The following is a 27,713-nucleotide window of genomic DNA, read 5'->3' on the forward strand; positions in this document are numbered from 1 at the left end:
TTCGAGGAATTTCTTTCCTTCTTAACGCGTTTGAGCCAATCAGTTGTGTTGTGACAAGGTAGGGGAGATATACAGAAGATAGCCCTATTTGGTAAAATACGAAGTCCATTTTATGGCAAGAACAGCTAAAATACGCAAAGAGAAACAGTCCATCATTACCTTAAGACATGAAAGTCAGTTAATCTGGAAAATGTCAAGAACTTCTTTTTGCAAAAACCATGAAGCGCTATGATGAAACAGGCCCTCATGAGGATCGCCACAGGAAAGGAAGACCCAGAATTACCTCTGCTGCAGAGGATAAGGTCATTAGAGTTACCAGCCTCATAAATTGCAGCCCAAATAAATGTTTCACAGAGTTCAAGTAACAGACACATCTCAACATCAACTGTTCAGAAGAGACTGCGTGAATCAGGCCTTCATGGTTGAATTGTTGCAAAGAAACCACTACTAAAGGACACCAATAAGATGAGACTTGATTGGGCCAAGAAACACAAGCAAAAGACTGGTGGAAATCTGTCCTTTGGTTCGATGAGTCCAAATTTGAGACTTTTGGCTCCAACCGCTGTGTCTTTGTGAGACGCAGAGTAGGTGAGCGGATGATCTCCGCAGGTGTGGTTCCCACCGTGAAGCATGGAGGAGGAGGTGTGGAGGTGCTTTTCTGGTGACACTGTCAGTGATTTATTTAGAATTCAAGGCACACTTAACCAGCATGGTGACCACAGCATTCTGCAGCGTATCCATCCATGGTTTGCGCTTAGTGGGACTATCATTTGTTTTTCAACAAGGACAATGACCAAACACACTTCCAGGCTGTGTAAAGGCCATTTGACCAAGAAGGAGAGTGATGGTGCTTCATCAGATGACCTGGCCTCCACAATCACCTGACCTCAACCCAATTGAGATGTATTGGGATGAGTTGGACCACAGAGTGAAGGAAAATCAGCAAACAAGTGCTCAGCATATGTGGGAACTCCTTCAAGACTGTTGGAAAAGCATTCCAGGTGAAGATTTGAGAGAATGCCAAGACTGTGCAAAGCTATTATCAAGGCAACGGGTGGCTATTTGAAGAAACTCAAATATAAAACATATTTTGATTTGTTTAACACTTTTGTGGTTACTACATGATTCCATATGTGTTATTTAACAGTTGTGATGTCTTTACTATTGTTCTACAATGTAGAAAATAAGAAACAAAAGAAAAACCCTTGAATGACTAAGTTTGTCCAAACTGTATATACAGTGGTAACAGTTTCGAATTAGCTTCAGTGTTCTAGGTTGGGAAAGTAGCTACAGTACGTTTTCCCCGGGTTACAGGGTTTGATCCTTATTTAACACATGGTTGTACAATTGCAGTACAGTTTTTTTTATTTTTTACATGTTTCATTCGAATCCTTTTCTCAGTGTAGCCTAGTGGTTAGAGCGTTGGACTAGTAACCGGAAGGTTGCAAGTTCAAACCCCCGAGCTGACAAGGTACAAATCTGTCGTTCTGCCCCTGAACAGGCAGTTCCACTGTTCCTAGGCCGTCATTGAAAATAAGAATTTGTTCTTAACTGACTTGCCTGGTTAAATAAAGGTAAAATAAAATTTGAAAAAATTTGAGGCTTAAATATTATTCCTGTTGTCATGACAGACCTGTGAGGATCCAAATAAGTCAGATCAGGTTTGCAATGAATGACTTCAAACAGACCCCCTCTGACCCGCAGAGGTGTGGAGGAGGGAACTGGTGTGGGTTAACAACTCATGTCCTGTTGTAAAATGAACAGAACACTCAGCTCTCCCTCGCCAATGCTAACCAGATGGAATGTCTTATGTTTCAACAGACCTTTTCCCGCTGAAGCTAAAACATTCTAAAGCGAATATTGGAACAATATTTCTAACATAGAACATGGGGTTTGATCAGAGGCGATCTATAGAACACTAATGTCATTTCGTTAAGAGAGGGATATGATTTTAGGAGCCATAAGAGATAATTGTTTTACATAAACTTTGCACAGTGACAAGTCACACCCCTGAGTGATGTTAGTAAAGCATGTCAGCCTGACGGAACCACACATTTGAACAAACTGTATAAAATTATGGGTTAAGAATTAACATATCAGACCAGAGAGACGTAGAGCTGCACCTTTACGTTTAAAGTGGTCTTAACACTAAAGCTCAACACGAGGTAGAGACGATAAACTCACCTCCCGATCAATCACTGGTACTACTGATTAGCTGTCCTAAGTAAAGTATCTAGAAAAGCAAAGTTAAGTGGGATCATTCTACTACTCTGCTCAAACCATCGTATTACGCTACTAACACCAGCCCACTGGGAACCATCGACACGGCTGGCTAGCCTATCTTCAAAGAGGCATCTTGCAGAGCGAATGTAAGGAAAATCAACTCTGTAGTTCTGTTCAGAACTACACGACAAATCACCGGATAACTACAGAGAAGAACAGAAGACTTGTTGGAAACATTTTTGGACAATCGAGCCTTACAAGCCTGCCACGAAAAAGCCCAACCCCTTTTACAAGGCGTTCCGGTTCTGAGAGAGATACATGGCGAACCAAGGCATTTCAAAGAAATAAACTCAGCAAAAACATTATCACTTTTTCAGGGCCCTGTCTTTCAAAGATAATTTGGAAAAATCCAAATAACTTCACAGATCTTCATTGTAAAGGGTTTTAACACTGTATCCCATGCTTGTTCAATGAACCATAAACAATTAATGAACATGCACCTGCGGAATGGTCGTTAAGACACTAACAGCTTACAGACGGTAGGCAATTAAGGTCACAGTTATGAAAACTTAGGACGCTAAAGAGGCCTTCCTACTGACTCTGAAAAAATACCAAAAGAAAGATGCCCAGGGTCCCTGATCATCTGCATGAACATGCCTCAGGGATGCTGAAATGAGGCATGAGGACTGCAGATATGGTCAGGGCAATAAATTGCAATGTCCGTACTGTGAGATGCCTAAGACAGCACTACAGGGAGACAGGACGGACAGCTGATCATCCTCACAATGGCAGACCATGTGTAACAACACCTGCACAGGATTGGTATATCCGAACATCACACCTGCGGGACAGGTACAGGATGGCAACAACAACTGCCCAAGTTACACCAGGAATGCACAATCAGTGTTCAGACTGTCTGCAATAGGCTGAGAGAGGCTGGACTGAGGGCTTGTAGGCCGGTTGTAAGGCAGGTCCTGACCAGACATCACCGGCAACAACATCGCCTATGGGCACAAACCCACTGTCGCTGGACCAGACAGGACTAGCAAAAAGTGCTCTTCACTGACGAGTCACGGTTTTGTATCACCATGTGTGATAGTCGGATTTGCATTTCTCGTCGAAGGAATGAACATTTCCACCGAGGCCTGCACTCTGGAGCAGGATCGATTTGGAGGTGGAGGGTCTGTCATGGTCTGGGGTGTGTCACAGCATCATAGGACTGAGCTTGTTGTTATTGCAGGCAATCTCAATGCTGTGTGTTACAGGGAAGACATCCTCCTCCCTCATGTGGTACCCTTCCTGCATGCTCATCCTGACATGACCCTCCAGCATGATAATGCCACCAGCCATACTACTAATTCTGTGCGGGATTTCCAGCAAGACAGGAATGTCAGTGTTCATGGCCAGCGAAGAGCCCGGATCTCAATCATTGAGCACATCTGGGACCTGTTGGATCGGAGGGTGAGGGCTAGGGCCATTCCCGCAAGAAATGTCTGGGAACTTTCAGGTGCCTTGGTGGAAGAGTGGGTAACATCTCACAGCAAGAACTGGCAAATCTGGTGCAGTCCATGAGGAGGAGATGCACTGCAGTACTTAATGCAGCTGGTGGCCACACCAGATACTGACTTTTGATTTTGACCCCCCTTTGTTCAGGGGCACATTATTCCATTTCTGTTAGTCACATGTCTGTGGAACTTGTTCAGTTTTGTCTCAGTTGTTGAATCTTATGCTCATACAAATATTTACACATGTTAAGTTGGTTGAAAATAAACACAGTTGACAGTGAGAGGAAGTGTCTTTTATTGTGGAGTTTACATTCATGATTGCTTACTTCAAGCGGACGGCAGTCTGTGTGCAAAGGAGTACTTTAAGTGAGAGTAGTTTCTAAATGTGTGAAGTGTCTCTGTCCCTCTCTGACCCTCTCCATGTCTTTTGTAACAGGCAGCCATATTGTTGTCAGTCCACTACGGACCTGTTTTTAACATATTAAGTGTGTATGTTTATCTTGTGTTACCATTTAATTACCTATGAGATAAATTATTAAACCAATTTGTGTAGTACTGAATCATTTGTAAGGCTCGGGCCTTTTGCAGATGCAAGGAGGTTACAACTATTCAGAATGATGATTTGATATGAGGTTCAAATTAATAAGTTGACTGTTTATAGATGTGATAGGTAAAGATCTTTAGAGTTTAATTTGGGAAATGGTAACTATTTAAATAACCACTCTTGTGGTGCCCCAGATCCAAATTAGTTAATTGTTTCATGATTAATTTAAATTGTGTAAAATTTTACATATTTAGGTAATTAGATAAATAACAGTCTTCATATTCACGTTAAAGTCAAGTCACAACAAGTTTACAAGTCATCTCAGGGTTTTATCAGGTCCAGCATTATTCTGTGCTCCTCTGGTGGTTCATTGCGATAATCGTTGACAGTGCATGTCAGAGCAAAAACCAAGTCATGAGGTCAAGGGAATTGTCCGTAGAGCTCCAAGAAAGGATTGTGTAGAGGCACAAATCTGGGGAAGGGTCCCAAAAAAATTACGCAGCATTGAAGGTCCCCAAGAACACAGTGGCCTCCATCATTCTTAAATGGAAGAAGTTTGGAACTACCAAAACTCTTCCTAGAGCTGGCCACCCTGCCAAACTGAGCAATCTGGGGGAGGAAGGCATTGGTCAGGGAGGTGACCAAGAACCCGATGGTCACTCTAACAGAGCTCCAGAGCTCCTCTGTGGAGATGGGAGAACCTTCCAGAAGGACAACCATCTCTGCAGCACTCCACCAATCAGGCTGTTATGGGAGAGTGGTCAGACCAAAGCTACTTCTCAGTAAAAAGCACGACAGCCCCTTTGGAGTTTGCCAAAAGGCACCTAAAGTACTCTCAGACCATGAGAAACAAGATTCTCTGGTCAGATGAAACCAAGATTGAACTCTTTGGCCTGAATCCCAAGCATCACGTCTGGAGGAAACCTGGCACCATCCCTACGGTGAAGCATGGTGGTGGCAGCATCATGCTGTGGGGATGTTTCTCAGCAGCAGGGACAGCGAGACTAGTCAGGATAGAAGGAAAGATGAACGGAGCAAGGTACAGAGAGATCCTTGATGAAAATCTGCTCCAGAGCGATCAGGACCTCAAACTGTGGCGAACGTTCACCTTCCAACAGGGCAAAGACCCTAAGCACACAGGCAAGACAACACAGGAGTGGCTTTGAGACAAGTCTCTGAATGTCCTTGAGTGGCCCAGCCAGAGCCCGGACTTGAATCCAATCTAACATCTCTGGAGAGACCTGAAAATATCGGTGCAGCGACAACTCGCCATCCAACCTGACAGACCTTGAGAGGATCTGCAGAGAATAATAGGAGAAACTCCCCAAATACAGGTGTGCCAAGCTGGTAGCATCATACCCAAGACGACTTGGGGCTGTAGTCACTGCCAAAGGTGTTTCAACAAAGTACAGGGTCTGAATACTTATGTAAATGTGATATTTCCGGGGGGTTTTCTTAACAAAGCTGCCTGAAGAAAGATGGGTCACAATTTGATAACATTTAATTTGTTTTGCATCCCAAAGTGTCTGGAATGCATTCAAAATGTTTTGCAAAGTTTACATCAGGGAAAATCTACAGGAAGGTATTGTGTGTGTAGAAAATAAGATCTGTATTGCTATCAATTGTGGTTGTGTCACTGTCCCTTCTAACGATGGGGTCATTGATGGGGTCATAATAGCTGATAGCTCCTACCATTCAAAAGTTAGAGCTACAATTATTGGCGGGGACCAAATAACCCTTTGGAACACAATTTCTCTAATGTAACATAAGAGTATTACACTGGTGTTACAGTCAAAAAGCAGCATTGGTGTATAATTTTACTGCACGGGAAGGTGGAGGGGGGCTGCGTGCCTGCAAAGCGCACATTGCACCTGTCATCCCTATAGCTGATTGTTTCTTCAAGTGAAATTAGCTGCCGCTGCTATGTAGCCTACTGTTTTAAACACCTTGAAAAATATCATAAATAACATTGTGTAGGATAATAGATAGACTACAAAATAAATTGATAGGGAGAGTTTTGAAGGAGAAAGAGCATGCCTATAGGCCTACTGCAAAATTGACAACGTAAACTAGAAAAGACACGCGTCACCTAGATGTTTAACGATTAATACATTTGAGTGAAGCAGTTCAATGCTGACACCATTTTAGTTGAGTGCATAAACTCTGGAAACCAGCAGAGGTTTGTTCTGTCTTGCAAAGCGCGAGTGGTAGGCCTAAATTCACTGCAGTATTAGGCCTTATATTTAGCCTACAAAATTATGGCTATGAATGAGCTTCTATTGGTAGCCTACATCTTTAGCCTAACTTCACTGTTGTCCTGTGCAATACCGCACACATGCTTGCCTCTTTGCTGGCCTTTCAGCTATTCCTCTATAAAGCTCCATGACTCTGAAAAAAAACTTTGCTACAAATTGTTGGTCACTTATTTCGATTTTTTTTTAAATTGCGGAATTTAAAACACAGCATAGGGTAAATTAACTGGTGGGTGAAAGTTTGAAAGGGGATTGGGGACAATGGTGTGTGATCACATTTGCTGTGATGATAATTTTTCTTTTTTTCTTTATTTAACTAGGCAAGTCAGTTTCAATGATGGCCTAGGAACAGTGGGCCTTGTTCAGGGGCAGAACCTTGACAGCTCAGGGATTTGATCTTGCAACGTTTCAGTTACTAGTCCGACGCTGTAACCACTAGGCTACACCCCGCACCATAATGACTTGATACATTGTTGCAATGGCAGGACCAACACAGAGGCAGAGATCAGTGAAAAATAATGTCCAAGAGTTATTTATCCATTAGAAAAATGACAGGCCATAAGAAATCAACACTCCAAAAGGTTGTCATTAGTTACCACATCCACAAACTCCACATATTTCTACAATTTATCTTTTTAAAATGTGATTTTAAACACAACCTTAACCCTAACACTGCTAACCTTAAACTATGACCAAATGACCAAATGACTTTGTGTCTGTGCTAAATTGTTTGTCCAGGTTAATTAATAATAATATTAGCAAAAAAAAACATTTAGAACGTGCTTATGTTCCCCTATGATAGCTAACATAAATAAATGCACAAACATTCCGGTGTAAATAATAATCAACAGGTGACCTTGAATATAAGTATCTTAATGTAAAGAGGATATCAATGAAGTTGTTGCACCTCAATCACGGGAGTTAAAAGAAATTGTTAAACTACAGTTGGCTTGTAGCCTACTTGACCTTGATTGCCTAAATGCGATCAGAAACAGTGTTAAGTGTTAGGAAGCATATACAATCGCCTATTATAACAAGATTGCTGTACTCACGTTGTCATGGATGCATACTTTTTCCTTGTAGCTTTGGTTGAGATAGTACTGTGATGGTCTGAACTTTTAAAGATAGGCCTTTTATCAATTAGATTTGTATTCACCTGTGTCCTCTCGCCTACTTTTAAAAAAGGTCGAAATGAGTGACGGTGCAGTTCGCGATCGATTCGTTATTATTCGTTTTTCTGAGTGACTCGTTATTTTCAGTTGTTCTTTGACCTGCAGGATGATAATGGAAAGTCAAAAGGTTCAAATCGTCTTACACGGAATACGTCTTAACACTTATAATTATCATTTTTAATTGAAATTAACCAAAAGGTAAAATAAAAATGTACCAAGAACAACCCAGTCAGTGTAAGTCAGCATCTCCGACTCAGTCATTGGAAGAAGTCCGATAGAGATCAAAGTTCAACCAGTCCATCCAGTCGAGTCAGTTACAGTGTCCCTTCTCCTTTCTGAAGATAAATAGCCATTTATTTTAATCAGGGGCTTAGCGAGCAGGTCAGAGATCCCTTATATCTCCACAACTTTCCAGCTGGTATCATCTGGTGGCTTATGTTATTGGTATTTTACATCTAGATCTAGAGATTATAGATCAGTATTTATGATGTGCTAAAAGCTCGGTTTTTTGAATGCAGTTTCAGTTTATATTTTCCCACCAATTCCCTCTCCTTATCACATGGTTTGCAGTGTCAGTTTGTGCTCAAGTATCAAGCTAACCCAATCCCTTTCCTCATCTTCCAAGCATATTCAGAGATATTAAGAAAAAAACACCTCAGCAAGATTGATATAAAAATAGAAAAGTGTTGATTTGTGAAAATAGTGAACAAGTAAGTTTCCACCGCACATAGACAGACTGTCCTGCCTATGAACCCATATGGGAGTATTACTAAGAGTCACGGACAACTAAGTCCCAAATGGCACCCTATTCCTTACATAGTGAAATACTTTTGACCAGGAAATAGGTAGTGCACTATATAGGGAATTGGGCATCAAAAGTGTTAATTAGTCTCAATAAATATCAATGGTCATCCACTACTCCATGATGCCGTAGATAAAGCTGATGTTGATGATGGTTTTGCATCTTTATGAACATAACGCGCCAAACAAATGGAGGTATTTTGGATATAAAAATCATCTTTATGGAACAAAAGGAACATTTATTGTGTAACTGGGAGTCTCGTGAGTGCAAACATCCGAAGATCATCAAAGGTAAGCAATTTAATTTATTGCTTTTCTGTCTTTCATGGCCAATCTACTTGGCTGCTAGGTGTTTGTAATATTTTGTCTGAGAGAGATGTTCTTACATAAACGCTTGGTATGCTTTTGCCGAAAAGCTTTATTGAAATCTGACACGCCAGGTGGATTAACAACAAGCTAAACTGTGTTTTGCTATATTGCACTTGTGATTTCATGAAAATGTCATATTTTTAGTAATTTAATTTGAATTTGGCGCCCTGCAATTCAGCGGATGTTGATGAAAATGATCCCGCTAATGGGATGGGTGCGTCAAGAAGTTATCAGAGCTTGCGAAAATCTGCAAGGAAGAATGTGAGAAAATCCCCAAATTCAGATGTGCAAGGCTGGTGCAGACATGTCCAAGACGACCTGTAATCTCTGCCAAATGTGCTTCTACAAAGTATTGACTCAGGGGTGTCATGGTCGTAAATTCCTTGCAGAAACTTTCCCTTCACTGTCATGGAGTATTGAGGGAGAGAACCTCTGGGGAACAAAGACATTCATCCTGACAAAACTCCATCATCCAAAAGTGGAGAATGAAACAATATTTCTAATATAAAGAATGTTGAAATTGTGGGGGGACTTAAAGAACAATCATGTAAAATTCATTACTAATTTGTGATGTAACTAAGTGCAGTAGAACAACATAACTGTATCTCTGAATGTGTATATTTCCCAGTTCTCAGATTTACATCTAAATGTTGTGGAACTTATATATGATTAAATTTGAAACTATTTTGTGAGAAAATGAATTGTCATCTTAGCCTTCTAAATGAGAAAAAAATATATAAAGTTTATTCAGTCAGTAACCACGCCCACATGAGCACAGACATTATGCCAAACGTAATGGAACTGCCCTTTTGCCAGAGTGTTTAAAAGGACTCCTAATGAAATTTACATTAGACCAGAGAACGTGAGGACTACACGTTGAAATGGTTGAACTCTCTACAGACCAGTATACATGCAGCGCCAGCTGAATACATTACAAATGGTTTAAAAACTACATTACTAGACCAGTATACCGACAGTAAGCCGGACGTGTAACATGGTTAGACTCTACACTAGACCAGCATGACCGACAGCGTTAGCTGAAATGTATGAAATGGTTAAAAACTCTAAAACTAAAAAGATAATAATTTGTGGTGCTTTCGCTGTAAAGCATTTTTGAAATCGGACACTTTGGCTGGATTAACGAGAATTCTATCTTTAAAATAGTGTAAAATACTTGTATGCTTGAGGAATTTTAATTATGAGATTTTTGTAGTTTTGAATTTGGCTCCCTGCACTTTCACTGGCTGTTGGCGAGATGGGACGCTACCGTCCCACATATCCCAGAGAGGTTATTAAGGTTGCTGTCCCTATCATCGCCAAGCCTATCTCTGTCCTTTTTAACCTGTCTCTCTTCTCTGGGGAGGTACCCATTGTTTGGAAGGCAGCCATGGTGCATCCTTTATTTAAAGGGGGAGATCAAGCTGATCCTAACTGTTATAAGCCTAATTCTATTTTGCCCTGTTTATCAAAAGTGTTAGAAAAACTTGTCAATAATCAACTGACTGGCTTGATTTGCTATAAGTTGGACCGCAGAGTGAAGGAAAAGCAGCCAACAAGTGCTCAGCATATGTTGGAAAAGCATTCCAGGTGAAGCTGGTTGAGAGAATGCCAATAGAGTGCAAAGCTGTCATCAAGGCAAAGGGTGGCTACTTTGAAGAATCTCGAATATAAAATATAATTTGATTTGTTTAACACTTTTTTTGGTTACTACATGATTCCATATGTGTTATTTCATATTTTATACGTCTTCACTATTATTCTACAATGTAGAAAATTATAAAAAATAAAAATAAAAACTTGAATGAGTAGGTGTGTCCAAACTTTTGACTGGTACTGTATATATAAATATAGAAGCCCACTGATTGATTTCTTCAAGTAAGTTTAAGATCAAAAACATTTATAGAGGAGCTCCTTCGCTAACATTACCTATCTGTAAGTGTGCTATTTTATTTCCAGATTTTAGATATGATTTTATACATTCCATCAAGGTTTACAACTAGTACTGTGTAGCGTTTGTGAATGTGTGTAACGATGTGCGCTGAGAGTCGGGAAGCTCAGGGAGTGAGTGTTTTAATGAATAAATTAAACATATTACAAAACTAGACACACAAGCAAATCACAGACAGGGAACAGAAATAATGACGCCTGGGGAAGGAACCAAAGGGAGTGACATATATAGGGCAGGTAATCAAGGAAGTGATGGAGTCCAGGTGAGTGATGATGGTGCATGTAATGATGGTGACAGGTGTGCGCCATAACGAGCAGCCTGGTGACCTAGATGCCGGAGAGGGAGCACAGGTGACAATGTGTATTTCACTTCTGAATGTTCACTAGCATGTCTTGCTAACTAGTTTCCCAAACCTTTCTATTATATCTTAGCCAACTAGCTGGTTAGCTTTCTTTTATACTGACTAGCCAAGAGGGTGTTGTGTCTAGTTTGTTTACTAATTTCATAGTAAAGACGTTGCCCTTTTCTGACAATTTTTTTGCCATTTCATGCCAACTGTCAGCCCAGCAACTTCTGATAGAAATGCATGACATCATCGTTATATTACTGAAACTGCTGCAATCTTTTCACGCCAGCTCCAATGTCAGCTAATTTGTGTGCTAACCCAGCTAGCTATGTATTGTTCAAAGGCAGGTATGAGACACTGGATGTATGTCAGAGGCAGATACAGTAGTAACCCTGTGTAGCATCCTTGTATGCTTGCTTGACATCTACCAAGAGGTCTTTATGGCACAGAAATAACAGGATCGGTCTACACAAAGATACTGGTGATATAGCTAGGTTAAGCTACTGTAGTGATTGAGGCAAAGAAGTTGGACCAGGGTAAGCAGCCCTTGTCCTACTTCTCTCCCTCAATCACTACAGTAGCATTACTTGAACCGCTGAGTACTGGAGCTGGTATAACTACCATACGCCTATACCACCTGTAGGTTGGAGAAGTGGCCACCACCATTCCCAGGACGTAATGCTTTTTTTCTACTTGAAAAGATGATTCACACACGTTATGTTTCCTAGTTCCAGGTATATACAGGGATAATTGATTGATTGTTGTGTGCTTCACAATAATAAATGGTCTTTCCACATGTCTTAAATAGAGTGGATGGTAAGGCTAGGGGGCAGAGTTCGGATGACTGACGTGCCCAAAGTAAACTGCCTGTTACTCAGGCCCGGAAGCTAGGATATGCATATACTTGGTAGCATTGGATGGAAAACACTCTGAAGTTTCTACAACTGTTAACATAATGTCTGTGAGTATAACAGAACTGATATGGCAAGCGAAAATCAGAGGAGAATCCACCCAATTTTTTTGTTGTTGTTAAGGTCACAGGCCATTCCGATGCTTGTCTATGGGACATTCAAAGGAATTCCTCCCAGATTGCAGTTCCTATGGCTTCCTCTAGATGTCAACAGTCTTTAGAAAGTGTTTCAGACTTGATTTTTGAAAAATTTGCGAGTAGTTGTAGCTGTCTTTCATTAGGACTGTAGTCTTGTGGCACGCGTGGATGAGTGCGCGCACTTCGTTATTTATCTCAGGTGCTGAACATACTACGTTTCGTCTTAAATTGTATTGTTTATTTACACATTAGGGTACCTGAGGATTTATTAGAAATGTTGCTTGACTTGTTTGAACAAAGTTTACCAGTAACTTTTGAGATTCCTTTGTCTGCATGTTGAACGAGTGGAACGAGTGGATTACTGAATCAAACACGCCAACTAAACTGACTTTTTTAGGATTTAAAGAAGGACTTTATTGAACAAAACGACCATTTGTTGTGTAGCTGGGACCCTTGGGATTGCAAACAGAGGAAGAGCATCAAAGGTAAGTGATTTATTTTATCGCTATTTCAGATTTTTTTTCTGCTGGTTTGAAAAATGTTTTTAATGCTAGTGTATGCAGGGTGCTGTCCTCAGATAATCGCATGGTATGCTTTCGCCGTAAAGCCTTTTTAACAAGAAGTTAAGCTTTTAAACGATGTAAGACACTTGTATTTTCATGTTTAATATTACGATTTTTGTATTTTGAATTTCACGCTCTGTAATTTCACCGGATGTTGTCGGGTTGGGGCACTAGCATCCCACCTAGCCCAAAGAAGTTTCAAAGGGCATTCCTTTCTGTGACGTGTTCATAGCTCAAGGTGTTTCATCTCTGTCATTGAGTTGTACAGCAATCTGCATCAGTGTGGAGTATGTGACCTACAAGAACCTGGTGTGGGATCTTGGTGGACAGACAACTATCAGGTAATCATATGAATAGCACAACACGCCTTTCATGTATATGCATAAACACATAGACATTGTTGAGTGTAAAAGGTAGACAGAAGCTTCCTCAAGGCATCCCAACTTGCCATAAATTATTTGGCCAAAGGGTTTGTATAAAGGGTTTGGCCTACTTGCCTCTGCTCGCCACAGTCTTTCCCCTAACCCTTGTTTCTCATTCCCCATTCCCATTTTTCTACCCAAAACCCTGAGCTACAGAGCTAATTGCTCAGTTCAGTTATTGCCTTAATTCAACACACATGGTCAGGTCAGTTAATCAAAAACATGAAGTGCCTGCAGCACTCCAGGGCCAGGTTTGCCAACCTCTGATATACTGTATCGGAGGGAACACACATACTGCTTTCATTGTGAGATTTATTCAACACAGCCAAACAATCAATACAGCCACTCTGTTGATCCCTCACCTAAACCACACACACATGCACACATTTAATTTAATATTACATACCGCTACTTTATTTGAATCCACAAATTACATTACATTGATTAACAATTATTTAAACATTTCAAAGGTCTTGGATAAAAAGAAAAAAGGACACAAGGATACACAAATCACCTTTCTCTACACAGCTAGGCTGCCCATAACAGCTAAAACAGAGCAGTACTTCACCAGTTGCTCTGCTCTACTCTTAGACAGGCCTCAATCAGAAGGCCACATACCGTGAGCCTATGTACTCCTGGGTGGCGCAGTGTCTAAGGCACTGCATCTCAGTGCTACAGGTGTCACTACAGACACCCTGGTTTGATTCCAGGCTGTATCACAACCGGCCATGATTGGGAGTCCCATAGGGCGGCACACAAAATGGCCCAGTGTCGTCCGGGTTTGGCCAATGCAGACCGTCATTGTAAACAAGAATATGTTCTTAACTGACTTGCCTAGTTAAATTATGGTTAAATAACATTTAAAAAATATCAGTGACATCAACTTGCACTTACAGTGGCAAGAAAAAGTATGTGAACCCTTTGGAATTACCTGGATTTCTGCATAAACTGCCATCAAATTCTGATCTTTATCTAAGTCACAACAATAGACAAACATAGTGTGCTTAAAATAATAACACACAAATGATTGTGTTTTTATTGTCTATACATCATTTAAACATTCACAGTGTAGGTTAGAAAAAGTATGTGAACCCCTAGGCTGATGACTTCTCCAAAATCTAATTGGAGTGAGGAATCAGCTAACCTGTAGTCCAATCAATGAGATGAGATTGGAGATGTTGGTTAGAACTGCTTTGCCCTATAAAACACACTCACAAAAATTGAATTTATTATTCACAAGAAGAATTGCCTGACATGAACCATGCCTCAAACAAAAGAGATCTCAGAAGACCTAAGATTAAAAAGGGTTTGACTTGCATAAAGCTGGAAAGGGTTACGAAAGTATCTCTAAAAGCCTTGATGTTCATCAGTCCACGGTAAGACAAATTATATATAAATGGAGAAAGTTCAGCACTGTTGCTACTCTCCCTAGGAGTGGCCACTGACTGCAAGAGCGCAGACTACTCAATGAGGTTACGAAGAATCCTAGTGTGTCAGCTGATGACTTACAGAAATCTCTGGGACATGCTAACATCTCTGTTGACGAGTCTACGGTATGTAAAACACTAAACAAGAATGGTGTTCATGGGAGGATACTATGAAAGAAGGAACTGCTGTCCAAAAAACTCCATTGCTGCACGTCTGAAGTTTGCAAAAGTGCACCTGGATGTTCCACAGTGCTACTGACAAAATATTCTTAAAGGACAGATGAAACTACAGCTCAGTTGTTTGGAAGGAACATACAACAATATGTGTGGAGAAAAAAGTCACAGCACACCAACATCAAAGCCTCATCCCAACTGTAAAGTATGGTGGAGGGAGCATCATGGTTTGGGGCTGCTTTGCTGCCTCAGTGCCTGGACAGCTTGTTATCATCAACAGAAAAATGAATTCCCAAGTTTATCATGACATTTTGCAGGAGAATGTTAGGTTACCTTTATGCCAATTGAAGCTCAACAGAAGTTGGGAGATGGAACAGGACAACGACCCAAAACACAGAAGTAAATCAACAACAGAATGGCTACAACACCAGAAAATACGCCTTCTGAAGTGGCCCAGTCATAGTCCTGACCTCAATCCGATTGATATGCTGTGGTATGACCTCGAGAGCAGTTCACACCAGACATCCCAAGAATATTGCTGAACTGAAACAGTTTTGTAAAGAGGAATGGTCCAAAATTCCTCCTGACTGTTGTGCAGGTCTGATCCTCAACTACAGAAAATGTTTGGTTGAGGTTATTGCTGCCAAAGTAGGGTCAACCAGTTATGAAATCCAAGGGTTCACATACTTGTGCCACCCTGCACTGTGAATGTTTCCACAGTGTGTTCAATAAAGACATGAACATTTATAATTTCTTGTCTGTTATTAGCTTAAGCAGACTGTGTTTGTCTATTGTTGTGACCTAGATGAAGATCAGATCAAATTTATGCAGAAATCCAGGCATTTCCAAAGGGTTCACATACTTCTTCTTGCCACTGTATATCCAAGGCTGTCCAAGCGTGATACAAGGTTATGGTTTTTCATATGCTGGTCAGGAAAGGCCTGATCCATTTATCAGTGAAATGAGCAGCGCACCCCCCCAATAACAATATTTGATACAGAGGAAACCATATCATCATCAAACCAACTTTTGCTTATACAAGAATGTTTATTAGGTGTGCTTACTGTTGGTAAGGCTACATTTCTCACCTCAATGGCTATCTGGTCATTGAGGCAGTCATGTCTAGCTATATACATGTCCTTGTATGAACAACAACCATTTAACACACTCCATTACATTTGACAGTGTGTAAGATACAGAATGGGTCATGATTTGCAGTGCATCAGAGTGCTACAGGATGTTTTTTTGTCGTTTGAACTTGAGGTCTCACGTTACCGGAAAAAGTGAGAATGTCCTTGACAATAGCAACATAAATGGAATGGGAGACAGTGGTCAGCATAGTCCAGCAGTAAGTTTCCCCTGCAGCCTCAAGCCATCCAGTGCTGCCATACACACACAGTTGTTCAAAATTGATTATTTGTCTTCCCATTAGCATGCCATTCAGTAATATAAGATGAGTACTGACCAGGGTCCAGTGTTTTAGAAGAGTCTGCAGGGACATTCAAGAATGAATGTAGAGTATGAAGAATGATTTCCCTTACTATTTTACATTACATTATAAACAAACTACTATTGAAAAACAGTAATTATTCAAAACTTTTCTGTGTTTTCACAGGGAGATGCAAGAATAGTCACCATGCAGTATGTCCTGACCTGGGGTTTGTCTGAATTTGGGAAGCAGCCTAACCTGGGAAACACACATGGGCTGTTCACACAAGTCAACACTTTAAGAGAGCTACTGTGGTATCCACTCACAGTCATGTTCTGTATCAGAATCAGCAATAGTCTGTCATTATGAATTGCTTTGTCTTTAAATCCATTTCCCTTATCAGGACACTTTTTGCTTTCCAGATGTTTTGTCTTTCATGCTACTTTGTCCTGCCCATCTCTCTGTACACGATATGCTTTCTGGGTGCACAACCTGATTCTCCATGCAACGTTTTCAGTTGTAGCATCAGAGACTGGGGATGGTGCGGCGGCAGGGGGTCAGGGCTGTATTCAACAGGGCACAATGTTGTGGAACCTTTAGATAGAAATGTATTATGTGGTAAGAACATGCCTCGCTGACTATAGAATGACAGTTTTTGTCAGGAATATTCATGACAATTCTATTTGCAATGTTCCACAACGTTTGCCTACTTAAGTGTCCCAGGAAAGAGAGGGGTCCAATTTTGTGTGTATTTATTACCAGATTTTATTGCAAAACGTTTAGTCTGTCGCAAAACGTTTTGTAGCAGAAACCGTTTACTGCAAATGCTGTTCAGTTTTGTTCTGAACTCCCTTTCCTCTACTACTCATTTTCCTATCTTTGTTTCCTCATTTCCTTTCCTCCTATCCTTTCTGTGCTTCCTTTGCTTTTCTCATTTCCCGGGTTCCCTTTCCTAATTTCCTTCCCTCATATCCTAGCTCCCTTTCTTTCCTTTGCATCTTCCTATCCTCCTTTTCTATTCGAGCTCCTCTACCTTTCCCAGCTCCCTTTTGCTTAGCCATTAGTGTTCTTGATATTAATATCTAGTGTATTGATATGTTGAACACTATTTGGACTGGGATATTGTAAATTGCTACGATAATTTGTTTTGTTTTGTGAATGATATATGCAAGGTGGCTGACTGTATTTAAAAAAGCAATTTTATGTAATTTGTTCTAAATTAAATTACACTTCAATTATTGTGAAAATGAAGGCTTCAAATAGTGATCAAATAAAAGTGTGTTGGTCTCGTACACAGTTTAGCACATCAAAGTGCATTTGGAATTTTACACCGGTGACAATGTGTACACATTACTTATTTTCCCCAATGTAGTGACTTTTTTTATTCACACATTTTAAATATTGTATAACATCTGTCATGGCCTAGCCTTCCGCTTGGGCTTATAAGTCTCCCAAGAATAATTTTTAAAAAAAAGCCAATTCCCTATTTTTATTTTGTGCAATGGCTTAAATAATTTGCTCAAGACATATACACTACCATTCAAAAGTTTGGGGTCACTTAGAAATGTCCTTGTTTTGAAAGAAAAGCAAATTTTTTATGTCTATTAAAATAACATCAAATTGATCAGAAATACAGTGTAGACATTGTTAATGTTGTAAATGACTATTGTAACTGGAAATGGCAGATTTTTTTATGGAATATCTACATAGGCGTACAGAGGCCCATTATCAGCAACCATCACTCCTGTGTCCCAATGGCACGTTGTGTTAGCTAATCCAAGTTTATTATTTTGAAAGGCTAATTGATCATTAGAAAACCCTTTTGCAATTATGTTAGCACAGCTGAAAACTGTTCTGATTTAAAGAAGCAATAAGACTTTAGACTAGCATCTGGAGCATCAGCATTTGTTGTCACGCCTGCTCCCGCTCTTCGCCCCTGGTGCTCGAAGGCGCCAGGCTGCCCTGCATTACACACTACTGCACTACCTGGTGGCCATGGGTGGCGGGTAGGAACCCCTCTCTCTATCCCTGGGTCAGCCAGGGAGGGGGCGACGAGCGGGGTGTCACCCAGCGTTTCCCCATCCCCAGGGGTCTCTCTCTCATCCCCAGTCTCTGTAGCGAGACTCTAGACATCACTTGCAAATGTGCACTGAAAAAAGCATGTGAAAATGATCACAACAATAGTACAAATCACCTGTAACAGGTGACATGCACACTGGACAGGTGAAAAAAACACATGTAAAAAAGAAAGAAAGACATTTGACATTTGAAACGAGCAACTGAAAAATGATAATTACAAGTGTAAGACGATTTGAACCTTTTGGCTTTCCATAGGCAGACCGCTATGAAGTCTTCATCAGGATTAGTAGACGTTCCTATAGGTCCTAGAGAAGCTGTCTGTCATATATGCGTGCTGCAGGCAGCATATAGAAGAAAACTACATGTTTATAAGTGATTATTGATAGCACTGTTCAACAATGAATGCAATTAATTGACTATTGAATGTTATGATGGACACATCTTTATAGAACCAAAACATACACACATCCTTTTCCTTTACTTGGCGCTACAGTACAGCTTGCCGTGCAGTAGCAGAGAGAACAGCCTAGACTTTGACATGTACTGTCAACTGTGGGACCTTATATAGACGGGTGTGTGCCTCTCCAAATCATGTCCAATAAATGTTATTTACCACAGGTGAACTCCAATCAATCTAAAGGATGATCAATGGAAACAGGATGCCCCTGACTTCAATTTTGAGTCTCATAGCAAAGGGTCTGAATACTTATGTAAATAAGGTATTCTTTTTATATACATTTGCAAAAATGTCTACTTATGTAAATAATGTATATTTATTATATACATTTGCAAAAATGTCAAAAAACTTGTTTTGGCTTTGTCAACATGTGTTATTGTGTGTAGATTGATTAGGATTTGTTTTTATTTAATCAATTTTAGAATAAGGCTGTAACTTAACAAAATGTGGAAAAGGGAAGAGGTCTGAATACTTTCCGAATGCACTGAATAGCTCCTTATGATAATACTGCACTTCTCCTGACATACATCTCGTTCTTGCCCTCTCAAGGGACACCATTCCCCACTAGCTCCAGCCCTCCACCTCCAGATGCGACACAAGTGCAGGCGGCAAACAACTCAAGTTTGATCACCAAAAACAATATCCCCCGCCAAAGATACTGGTAACTCCTTTTCGGTCTTCAATGCCGTTAACCGTCTCGGTGAAAGGTCACTATCGAGAAGGGTAGGACGCTGGGTGTGTCCAAATATCCATACTTGTGTCCTAAATAGTAGGCCATTTGAGTATGCAAAATTGCAAACGGTATTTTTGAGTATGAATATTTTTTGAATATCGAATATACTTAAAATTCTCGGATGTCATACTTATTTCGGCTTTAAAAAAAGCTGATCAACAATTAGACATGGGAATGCGCTACCGAAATCAATAGGTAGTGGGCCGAACCCGAAAATAGTTAAGTTGATCAATCCCAGTCGAGGGAGGAGCTGATATTTTTTATATGATAGTAGAACATTCTTATGATGACTAAAAGTTGTTGCCACCTTCGATTCTTGCACATTTTCTCATAAGAAGTATATTGCAACACAATGTCTGCTCAGGCAAATACACACCCCTTGTGATGAAGGCAGCCATGCTGCTGTCAGATGAAGAGGAACAGTTATAGCTATTTCCCAAAGACTGAAATATGATCAATATCTGTTTTCAAGTACACTTGAAATATGCAGCATGCGACACGAATTGTAATTGGTCACATGAACTCAGTACCTCAGTTGACCATTTAGACAATTTATTGAAAGTTAGCCAATGTTACAGACTGAGTAGCCTCGCCAGCTACTGTAACTGTCAATTTGTGTTTCATTAGCTAGCCATCTCTGTCAGTGAATTACATTTTTGATCATGTTTTGGCATGATATATGTTTAAATTCAAGTAACTAGCTACAGGCTTAAATAAACATTCAATCATATACGTTGCATAGAAATCCATATTAATGCATGTAGATAAAAATGTGTGTGATTATGTACGCTAGAATGGAGGTTTAAAAACGCATATGCATACTAGCCAGTATATACAATACAATCTTCTCTAAAAAACAGTTGTAGATTGTGCTCTGCAAGATAACCAGTTTGATTTCTAAACCAGATGAGTTCTCAAATAGTAGCTGCGCAATACCATGGTGGGCATAGATAATGATGCGTTGGAATATAAGGTATGGAGAATGATAAAAGCCTGTGGGATTATAGAAAAAGTCGTTGGGAAATGAATGTTTTGAGTTTCAGATACTAAATGTTCAGTGAATGTGAGTATATTTAGATGGTTTACATGATTAACTTTCTACTAACCTTCTAAAAGCTGACGGTACCAACATTTTGCCAATCCATTCATTATTCTATTACCTGGGAGTGTGAGACATTTTCTCCATAATGTGCATTTCATGCATGTACATTCAAACAAAGAACACCAATACAAGTAGTGTTTCACCATTTATTGAGTACAAAGACAAATAGCAAAGGTGTCTCAGGCAGTATTTCAAGTATCTAAATATAGTGTAACCTACTAATCAACGTATATCTAATGCCTTGGAGGGCAAACTCTTACAATGTTGCTGTCCAGAAATGATAGCTTTACCATCTATGCCAAAAGCCTGGGCCTCTGATGGAGACTGTAGAACTGTCATCAACACATGCTTCAATGTTCCCCCTTCTCTCTAGGACCATTTGTGTGCCCACCCATAGGAAAAAATATGTTGCTCACTCGGATATCCTCCAGATCTTTTGAGACTACCTAGAGCTTCTCAATTTTGAATCATTCTGTGACCATTTGTGTCTGGGTCATTGCTCCTAAAGGCTCCTTAGGATAAATATTGAGATGAAGTTAGAGACTTCTATGAGACATATATAGGACACATGAAGTTGAATTGAGATTATCGTTTTAGCAGTATTCGATAAGTGTGATCAGTAGAGGTCTCATCATTGTATACCACTGAGCTCATTCTTGCCTCTGTTATTTTAAAGGAGCAATAATGATACGTTCCTGAGACATGTTTGAGACTTTTATTAGACCAATGATATTTGTCTGAGGTGATCATATCAGAAATATCTAAGAAGTATGAGCCATAAAGATCTTTACATTTGATGTGCAACGTCTCCTCCATGTCTCCTCCAAATTACTACAGAAGCTATATAGGAGCCTGATTAATGAGATATTCATTGAGATACATTTAATTTGTTGGCATTAATATGCTGAATTAATTATGATTCGCTGTTAAAGACAAGAATGAAAACTGATACAGTTCAACACATTTTTTCAACAGTGCATATTATACAAACAAAGCATCTCACTTTTCATTCCCAGCACAGAATGGGTTCCAGTAACTGTAAGAATGTAAATAAAATTAATATACAGCATATGCTCTTGTACCTGATTTTAAACATTAGGTAAACACAAAAATAATATTGTAGAGATGAAAATAAGCAGTTGTCACCCACCAGGTGTAGTCAACAAAAAGTCAAACCTACATGTGACACCAAGCACATAACAGTATGTTCTTAAATTAACCTTATTGCAAATATGAATATTGCACATTGTACACAAAAATATTTTAGTCACTACTCTGTCCTGCTCCTACACTTGTTGATGAATGCCTTCTTCAGTTTGGCTTCATCGATTCCGGTCCAACCATCACAAGACGTAGGCTGGAATAAAGTATATAAAACATTTCTTGAATATTTTGACAAAAACACATGACAATTCTACTCAAGGACTCCGAGTATGCAAAACACAAACGTCTTAAAAGGGCATTGGGGATTTTGGTTTGTTTTAGAGGTTTTTAAGATACAGTTTCCAGGAACTTGATTTGACTTGATTGCAGTGATGAATTAGCAAATAACAGGTAAATCCTTTTCATCAAGAATCAATCCTAATTTGCTGTAGGCAGTTTTTAAGTAACAAAGTAACCTAGCTTTGAGAAAATACTTACTTAGAACTCCGCTGACCTTCTTCCGGTCGAGGACTTGCTTCCCCTCGGGGATCATGCCATCTTGCCAAAGGCAACTGAATTGACACATTCTTCCACTAAGAAAAACATGGTCAGAAAGCAAATGAAACAGACTCAAGAAATCTTGCCTCGATGGCAAGATTGCCGACAGAGATGGTGGGTGTGTGCTGTCTCATCAGGGTGGGTGTGTGATGTTTCATGGGAGCTGGGGGATGCTGTCCAACTGGGTATGGTGCGTGCTGTTCAATTTGGGCTGATTGATGCTGTCTCACCAGGATGGGTGCGTTGCCACCAGAGAGATGGACTGGCTGTGTTTTGTCTGCAGAGAGGGGGTAATGATCTGACATCTTCGCTGTGTTCAATTATTACAGTGTCACTTGAACACTGTGAGCTTAAATGTTCAGTTGTGGGTAACTAGCGCACTGTTGGTTGAGGTGGGTGGCCCTTCTCTTGCTTGTCCATATCTAAGAATCTGAAATTATTTTTCTTTAAAACCTTTTTTTTCAATCTGGTCTGGCTGCCCAATGTATTCAATGTATTCCCTATCAAATCTGCCATCTGATCACTTGGCTAGAATGGTTACTCCTGACCTAAGATCTTGTAGCTGTCTGATAGGAACATCCTCTTCACCTAGAATATCAGATGTTTGGAAGATTTTTGCAGTGTATCCATCGTCAAACCTCACAAAAGAACAATGTCCTGTAGAGAAATTGAAGAGGGAGAGAAAATGTTAAAGCCTTAAGTTTCTCAAACGATCACTGGTTGAGACACGTGAAAAGAAACACATATTTGCACATCATCATATTCTCCTGGTGCTTATCGGGAGATAAGGGGTAGCAAATATTGATATGACTTCAGATTAGCGCAGTACTTACCAGAATGCTCATTTGGGTCAAATTATGGAGACATATCATGCACCTCTGTGGGAACCTTTTGTCTTTTTGGAGGACAATTATTCTTAGGCAGTGGCATATCCATTCTGTGAATAGTAATTTCAATACGTTTGTTTTCATGAGAATTTGCGGTTTCAATTGTCTTCTTTGACCAATTTCTATAAATAAAAATTCTAAACCCAATCACTCATGATATGATAACTACAATCCATGCTTTATCTAAATTCAGTTTATTTAGCAAGCAGATTATTTTCTCATCAGCCCTTCAGCATGTCAAAAGAAAAAAAAGAAATAGACAAGCTATTGCAAGATATCTGACTACCATCCTCGACGCAATATCCTCAATCTGTAGCATTTTTTTTTTTAAGGCGTCAGAATATTGGGCTCTTTTAATCTGTTCGGACCTGCTGTTTTCCGTGGTCTTCTTGGAACACTTTACAACAATCACTTCCTCCTTCTAAGTGAAGCTATTTTCATCAGTACAACAGATCGAACATGCAGAGAAACTGCTATGGAACTTTTGCTCTCAAATTAGTCATCTCTATGGTGAGCGTTACCAAACTGCAAATATTGTGCACCTGGCAGATACCGTAAGAGCCCTTGGCCCATTATGGACTCATTCATGTTTCCATTTTGAAGACAAAAATAGCTATTTGTTAAGGCTCATACATTGGTAGTCAAAATATACCCATGCAAATGGTCCATGCAGTCAAACTAGTGCAGTGTAGCCCTGCTATTTCGCAAATCATAAAGCCAGCTAATGCCGTAGCTGACTTTTACGCACGGATGACCAATGACCATAGTTTTTGTGACGAAAACAGTGATAAGTCGAGAACAAACATAATTGGAGCATCAAGTGAACTTTAACTGGAGGCAAAGGCAACTCTCTGCAATAGAAAAACATGCTGGTCGCCACATTAATTCACCGCATTCAGTGAAGGCATTTCACAGGGCACAAGTTAAGAGAACTCGTCTCACATCAAGGCATTATGGGAAAGGAAAAACAAGGAACAATTTTACAGTTTTTTTTTCTAATGTAGCACAAATGAAGTATGTGCTGAGAGCTAGAAAATTAACATACTGACAGTCTGAGGCAGGCTGCTCTACAATCATCCTACTATTGACATGGATAATGAGGCGATGCTTATTTATCAGCAGTGGTGTGTATTCATGGATGCCAAGGGAATCCAGGCTTCCCCCCAAAAATGACCAAGAACAAAATTCAAAAAGAAACAAAATTATATTTAGTCTCTCTGTGTTTCATAAATGTCCTTCAATTCGCAAGAGGCTGAATGTATCTCACCCAAGAAAGCATCCAAGCGAACAAAACAGCACCTCTCTGTCTCTGTGTGGAGCCCATCTATGTCTGGTCAAAAAGAGTATGACATTGCTGCTGCCCATAGTATTGAATGCAAGGGAAGCCAGTGAGCATTTGGCTTCCCTTGATAAAAAAAGTATAAAATAATAGCCAATCAGCGTTGAGTTAAACTAAGTGAGCTCAGTTGTGAATGGTCCTGGTGACTCCCAAAAAAAGTGTAAAGGGAAACCCGTATGGATTTGGCTTCACACGAATAATCACGTTAGAAGCCAAACATCATTGACAGAAACATTGAATAGTTTCATCTCGTTGTGTGCTAGCTAGCTAAAATTGTCCCTTTCCTAAATTAACCATGGATGGAGGTAGGGATTTCGTCTTGTGGTTTTACTTAATTCTCCGTACTGGTAAATTATTAAAACGAATTCATACACTGTGCCCCTAACCTGAGAGGATGGAAGTTCAACATGTAGCTAGATGTTGCCTATGAAAGGACGTTAGACTTGCGAGCAAGCAGTTTTGCCAGGTAGACTAGGACAACAAAAACTAAAAGTGTGTATGACAGAGTCAAATAGACTATTTGGGAAACATTTAAGAGGCAATGGAGTTTCTCTACAAGTAAGGTGAATCAATGTGTTTTTTCTACTTACGCGCACGCACACACAGAAATCAGTCCCATGGACAGCCCCATCATATTTAGCTTGTACTACATCAGTTTTTATTTATTTAATTTTGTTGTCAGTGGATCAGACTAAGCATAGCTGGTTAGATGAAATGGGGCTGGAATACTTGCTTGACCATGCTGTAGGTCATGTAACATATTGCATGCAATATGTTTTGTGGACTTCACCGGACGAATGTTGCTCTCCGGTTTTGTGATGAAACAAAGGTGTTGTGACCTGACTTAATCTGAAGACTGTTATTTATCTAATTAACTAATAATGTTTAATTGTTACCTAATTAAATTAATAATGTAACAATTAACTCATTAATATCTGGGGCACCACGAGAGCGGTTCTTTAAAAAGATACCATCTCCCGAATTTAACTCTAAAGGTCTTTACCTATCACAGTCAACGTATAAACAGTCAACGTATTAATCAGAACCTCGTATCATATCATCATTCTGAACAGTCGTAACCTTGCATCTGCAAAAACCTGAGCCTTACTTATGATTCAGTACGACACAAACTGGTTTAGTTATTTATTTACTCGCTAATTAAATGGTAAAACAGGATAAACATGCACCCTTAGTATATTAAAAACAGGTCCCTAGCAGACTGACAACTTTATGGCTGCTTAAGAGATACTTAACATTGGTACATTTAGAAACTACTCTCACTTACAGTACTCCTATACTTTGACACGAACCGCCGCCCGCTTGGTGTAAGAAATCATGAATGTATTTACATAAAAATGCCTTGGTTCACTGTGTATCTCTCTCAGAACTGGGCCGCCTTGGAAAGGGGGTTGTAAAGGCTCTGATTGTCCAAAAATGGTTCCAACAAGTATTTTACTGTTATTCTTCTATGTTATTTTTCCTTCAATTCTATCCTGAAGCTGCCTCTTTGAAGATAAGCTAGCCAGCCGTGTCGATGGTTCCCAGTGGTGTGAAGAGAGTAGCGTAATACGATGGTTTGAGCAGAGTAATAGAACGTTCCCACTTAACTTCACTTCTCTAGATACTTTACTTAGGACAGCTAATCAGCCGTACCAGTGATTGATCGGAAGGTGAGTTTATCATCTCTACCTCGTGTTGAGATTCAGAGTTCAAATCACTTTAAATATGAGCTGCAGCTCCACGTCTCTCCGGTCTGATATGTTAATTCTTAACCCATCATTTTATACAGTTTGTTATAAATGGGCGGTTCCGTCAGGCTGACACGCTCTCTGACCTCACTTGAGGTGGTGGTGACAACTTACTGTGGACAGTTATAGAAAGATGTTCTCTTAATAGTTTCTCAAATCACATCCCTCTCTTAACAAAAACATCTTCATCATAGTTCATATTTAATTCACAACACATATCAAATCAAATTTGTCACATGTGCTGAATACAACTGTAGACCTTACAGTTAAATGGTTACTTACAAGGCCTTAACCAAAAGTGTAATTTCAAGGAAAATAAGTGTTAAGTAAAAAATAGATAAGTAGAAGAAAAAAAACTAATAATTAAAGAGCAGCAGTAAAATAACAGTAGCGAGGCTATATACAGGGGGTACCGGTACAGAGTCAGTGTGCAGGGGCACAGGTTAGTTGAGGTAAATGAAGTAATATGTACATGTAGGTAGAGTTAAAGTGACTATGCATAGATAATAACAGAGAGTAGCAGCAGTGTAAAAAGAGACAGGGGAGGCAATGCAAATAGTCTGGGTAAACATTTGATTAGCTATTCAGGAGTCTTATGGCTTGGGGGTAGAAGTTGTTCCGCTAGCGGAACCCCTCGACAACATTCCGCTGAAAAGGCAGCGCACGATATTCAAAAATATTTTGGGGAAAAATGGAACTTTCAAACATTAAGTCCAATACAGCAAATGAAAGATAAACATCTTATTAATCTACCCATCGTGTTCAAAAATGCTTTACAGCTAAAGCACAACATATGATTATGTTAGGTCAGAGCCAAGTCACTAAAACACACAGCCATTTTTCCAACCAAAGATAGGAGTCACAAAAAGCAGAAATATAGATCAAATTAATCAATAACCTTTGATGATCTTCATCAGATGAAACTCATAGGACATCATGTTACACAATACATGTATGTTTTGTTCAATAATGTGCATATTTATATCCAAAAATCTAAGTTTACATTGCCGCGTTACGTGCAGTAATGTTTTGATTCCAAAACATCCAGTGATTTTGCAGAAATACTCATAATAAACATTGATAAAATATGTTATTCACAGAATTAAAGATAGACTTCTGCTTAATGCAACCGCTGTGTCAGATTTTTAAAAAACTTTACCGAAAAAGCATAATTTGAGAACGAGCCCAAAACAGCCAGAGGAATATCCGCCATTTTGGAATCAACAAAGTTAGAAACAACACCATAAATATTCACTTACATTTAAAAAATATATATATATATTTTTTTTAAATTTAAAAAACTTTTCTCCCCAATTTCGTGGTATTGGTGAGAAAAGTAACTACTACACCCCCAAAGCCAATTCCTCTGTTGGCCGCCTTTCCTTCCAGTTCTCTGCTGCCAATGACTGGAACAAATTGCAAAAATCACTGAAGCTGGAGACTC

The sequence above is a fragment of the Oncorhynchus tshawytscha genome, linkage group LG13 (genome assembly GCF_018296145.1).
Source record: "Oncorhynchus tshawytscha isolate Ot180627B linkage group LG13, Otsh_v2.0, whole genome shotgun sequence".
Taxonomy (NCBI): Eukaryota; Metazoa; Chordata; class Actinopteri; order Salmoniformes; family Salmonidae; genus Oncorhynchus; species Oncorhynchus tshawytscha.